The sequence below is a fragment of the Lonchura striata genome, chromosome 16 (genome assembly GCF_046129695.1).
Source record: "Lonchura striata isolate bLonStr1 chromosome 16, bLonStr1.mat, whole genome shotgun sequence".
Classification (NCBI taxonomy): Eukaryota; Metazoa; Chordata; class Aves; order Passeriformes; family Estrildidae; genus Lonchura; species Lonchura striata.
In genome coordinates, this window is record NC_134618.1 from 6,536,057 (window position 1) to 6,540,731 (window position 4,675).

Genomic DNA, 4,675 nt, shown 5'->3' on the forward strand with positions numbered 1-4,675 from the left:
TTTAACTTGTCTGTGTCAGTTTGTTGAACTCATTCAGACATCCCCAGCTGTTAGGAAATGCAAACTGCTTTGTGATCTTCTCAATAAACCTTGACATCGTATTTAGTTTTTGAGGATGATGAGACAAGCCAAAACATGAGGGAGTTGGTACAGCTGAAAATGCTGCACAATCTGCAGTCTTTGCTCAAAAGGCAGAATATCCATATCCATGGATCCTTCACTGAAGTGCTGTATTTACCTTGGTGTGACCATTCCAAAGGAAGGTCTGGTGTCACTTCTGCTTCCCGTAGAAATGAAGTGCATGAGCTTTGCAACATCCTGTGCTCTACCCATATTGATTAACAAATTCCCTAAGAAGCAGAATAATATTCTTACAATAATAGCTCATTGACAAAGAATTGGACTTCTGGGACTCTTTGCAGCACAAAACCTGAAATCCGTGACCAGTCATTGGATCCAAAGATGGATCCAGCATTTTCAAGAGTAAGGGATATTATAACAGAAGTATTGTAACCTAGAGAGGTTTTACTGTCATTCTTTTGACATCAGACTATTACAGGAGGACCTGAAGGGTTTTCTAATGCCTATGCTAACAAGGTAGTGGGGAAAACATACAGGAAAGTGTGGCTAATCCATTCCTAAAGAAATATGGATGAGAGGACAGTGTATGTTGCATATACTATCCTCCCATATCCATATATTCTGTTTGAGTAAACTAAAAAGCACTCCAGAATCCCATTCCTTAAAATACATTCTGGGAGAGGAATTTAAAAAGTAGTGTGGTGTAAAAAAATTAGTAAATCCAAGGCAGATTGTCATTAGGAGTAAACTGGCTGAAATAAAAGTAGCTACTCTAATGAGCCACTGTTTTTAATAGCCTTCTTCTGAGACTGTTTTAAAAGGGGGAACATGTTCTGTAGCACCTGCATGTCCTTCTGCCTTGCTGTCCGTGTGCTTAGGCAAGAAGACATGTCACCTCCATTGCTAACTTCTGTGACAAGGATTTTTCTGTCTCCAGGCCTGGGCTGCTGTTTGTCCCACTGGCCCCGCAGCAGCATCGGCTCCCCAACAGCCATGGAGCAGAGCAGGCACATCCTGAGTGCTGCTTCTCCTTGCTCCTGAGGAGCCAGACCTCATCCATCCCCCACAGCTGCCTTTTCCTCCACGCTGTTGCCTGCCAGCCCAAACCTGAAGCACAACCACCCAGCTCCTTCAGTCCCGGACAGCGTTTGGTGACTCTGGCCAATTATTTGCACTGCCCCGAAGGAAACTGGGAAAAATCATCTTTGGAAGCAGACAGATTTTGCTTGCTGTCACCAGAAAGGTTACTTTCTTCTTGGTGGATCAATTCTTGTGCATGGGAAAATAGATTAGAAACACGCCGTCAGGTACGCTGCACACAAGACAGACAGATGGAGAGAGTGGTATCTATCTGCTGCAGGGAATTGTCACAGGGGCACAACTCATTGCACTGGTTCTTAGAGGGCTTAATTTGCTGCTGGTAAATAATCTATTTTTTATTACCTCACATCCCCAGATTGTCAACATTCTCAGCTTTTTGCCACAGCTAATTAGACAGGCAAAAGCCTTATAGCCTAAAGAACAAGTCTGAGCTAAGCACCTGCCAAAATATCTGACTTTTTTTTAGAACTGGAATGTCAAAGAGTGAAGGGGCTGCAGATCACATTTAAACGCTTTGAGCATCAATAAGATGATTAGACCCATGAGGCAAACGTTCAGAATTTCTCTCAGACTCACCACTGAGAGAAGGCAAGATAAAACTCTGATAGATAAAAACTACTGTGCAACGGTACCAAAGCTAATTATTCTGCTGAACTCTTGGAGAAATCTTGAAGGGATGTGTTGACAGCATGCTCTGTGTGGCCACTTCTGTTCAGGAAAGCAATATTTAATTGCATATGTGAATGAAGTCTCTCTGTGTAAAGTATAGCTCTTGGAAAATAAATTGTCTGAACCAAAACAAAGAATGACCTCACTGTTAGCCAGGCAAGGCTGATTTGGCAGGCAGAAGGGAGATTTTTTTGTTGTGGTGGTTTTTTTTTTCATGGTGGTTTTATTTTGGTTTTCCCATCTTTATTTTAAATTCCTGTTTTCAAACAGATAATTTTACAAGGAGATTTTACGTTTTACAAAAAGCTCTGTACCAAGGACAAAAGGCACCAAATGACGCCCCACTATTAGGCATGCCATGACTAAGGAGTGCCAGCAAATAGCAGCAAAGGTGTCCCTGCAGCCCCTGTGTGTCCTCGGGGGACAGACTCGTGGTGTTGATGGCTCAGTGCCCACACACACTGCCTGCAGCACCTCCTTACCCTGCACTTGGTGACCAGGAGCAGATCCACAAGGCTGATGGGGTGTCCAGCATCCCTACATCTGAAGAAAGAGAGGATGTTAGAGATACTGGAGAGGGAAATGGCCTCTCCAGCCTGAGCAGCAATTCAGTTCAGTGGGACTGTCACTATTTAAGGAGTGGAGCAATCAAGCTATTGACTACCTTTGCCTTATGAGCCCCAGGACCTACTTGTGCCTTTGGAAGCCATCCCAGAATTTGCTGACTTGTGATTAGTCAGGGACCCCGTTCTCTCAGCTAAAGTGGATAACCTGCTTTTCCCCTATATTGACTTTTACTGCAATAACTTTTTGTACTTTTCTGTTTCTGATATTGCAGAGAGAGAGATGGAATGGAGTTCAAGCAGGGAAAATTGATATATATCATCTGCCTGCACCAAAGTATAAGCAGTCACCAGCTGATGTCATGCATTGCTTGATGACGTTCATATTGCTGGAAAAACCTCTAGGACTGAAAATAGTAAGCATTAAAAAAAATGGCAGACTGTGTGTTTCTTTTTCTAATTGAATAGAAGGTGGTAAATTTCTTTTTGTTCCATTTGTAGGCATGGTCTTATTTTATATTGATTTGCTGTTCTTAAAATTTAAAAAAAAATCAACTCCAAATAATTAAGGGCTACAATAAAACCCACTGTATTTTGCCAATGCCTTCTGAGTAGCAAACTATAAGGCACCTTTGTTCTCATTCTCCATGCTGAAGATGTTCTCTCTCTGTGTCACTTCCATAATTTTTATCTACATAGATTTTATATATTCTGAAACCAGCCACACTTTGAGATGGATCATACTTTCTCCCTTGTATGAACTAACTCTGCTTCAAACTCAGCCTCCAATGCAAGACCTCTGTTCTACCCACAGAGAAATTCCTTGTGCAGAGTTCAGGGTTAGAGCCCCCAGAACAGGCACAGGGAGGGCTTTGGCTGTGTGTGTACAGATGATGCTTTATGGCAACCCTACTCTTCTTTCACACAGTTTGTAATTTGGGTCATACTCAGCACTGCAAGCTGTCTAAACTGTTTGTTGCATAGATGGGTTCCCAAAGCTCCTGTTGAGGAGGGCAGGAGGAGAGCAGCTGGGTGGATGGCTGGCAACTGGCCAGGGTCAGCCAGCACAGATGGGGAGCTCTGCATGGTCATGAGTGAGAAGAAAAGTCAAAATGCTGACATTTTTCTTTCACTTTTTTGAGTTGAGGCTTGAATAATATTAAGTGCTTTTAGTTATTGTTGTTTACCTGAGTTTTTGAAATTCAAGTTCTCTGTGTTCTCCTTTTCTATTGCAAGGAAATGAGTAAATTCTTGACACAATTCCTTTCTATCTGAGATATTTTGTGGTGTTTTCTCTCCTAGGCAGAAATATCTGTAAGAAATTGGCAAGGCTGTACAGCCATGATCTGGTTTTGCCATTCAAAGTTTATCATTCTGCTGAGAAAGCCTTGAGGATTCCCGAAGCAATGATGTGAAAATCAAGGTAAGCAGTGACTAAATTAAGTGCAGAGACTAAATTAAAATTGGACATTGTATTGTGCGCCCATAGCTGGAAAGGGTAAAGTTAAAACCAAAAGGCAATGTGGCCACTCTCTTTTGTTAGCTCTGGATTTAAAAGTCTGGCTAATATCTTTCTTTATTCAGATCAAGGTCTGATTGATTCTAGCACAGTATTGAGTCAGGTTTAGTGTGTCAACAAGAGAGTCAGCCTTTCCTTTGAGAAGTGCATCACACACATGGGCACCTACTGCAAAAGGTGGGGAAGGAACTGGTAGTGATGCTGAGGTGAGGAGCTGAAGTGGCCTTGCTCTCACTCTCTCTTTTTCATACATAAATATGCACAAGTAGATGTCTTTCATATCCCTCCTTGTGTCTTTTCCATAGGCTGCTCTGTCAAATTTGGGTTTTTCAAACTAATTTAATACTTCACATATCCAGTGAGAGCTGCTGAGGCTGAGCACGGCTGGTTTGCAGTTGGCACTGAGCTGTACAGCTTCTCCAGGGGCGCTGAGTTTGGGCAGGGACCCTGCAGTGCTGCTGGGCTGTGGGATGCAGAGCTCACCTGGGGCTGTGTTCAGATTGCACACAGGGAGCCAGAGCAGCAATTTATGCAGCAGTCTGTGATGCACCTCCACCTTTCCTGGCAGTCAGGTTAAGCCATCTCAGAAATCCCAGCCTCGACAGGGAAATCACTCAGTTTTCTGGCTCCCCTAGCCTGGAAATGCATTCCCTCTCTGCCAGGACTTGAGAGAAATGCATCCATAATCCACCACTCCTGTTTATAGGAGCAAAGCTTGCTTTACTGCGCTTGAATTTAAATA

General features: G+C 43.0%; 1 long non-coding RNA gene across 1 annotated transcript; it reads left to right on the plus strand.

Moving 5' to 3' along the window:
* Positions 1 to 1,307: 1,307 nt before the first annotated feature.
* Positions 1,308 to 3,781, plus strand: LOC110475639 (uncharacterized). Its single transcript, XR_002466303.2, has 3 exons — positions 1,308 to 1,324; positions 2,690 to 2,830; positions 3,717 to 3,781. It is a non-coding gene; the product is annotated as an uncharacterized LOC110475639 (long non-coding RNA).
* The last annotated feature ends 894 nt before the right edge of the window (positions 3,782 to 4,675 follow it).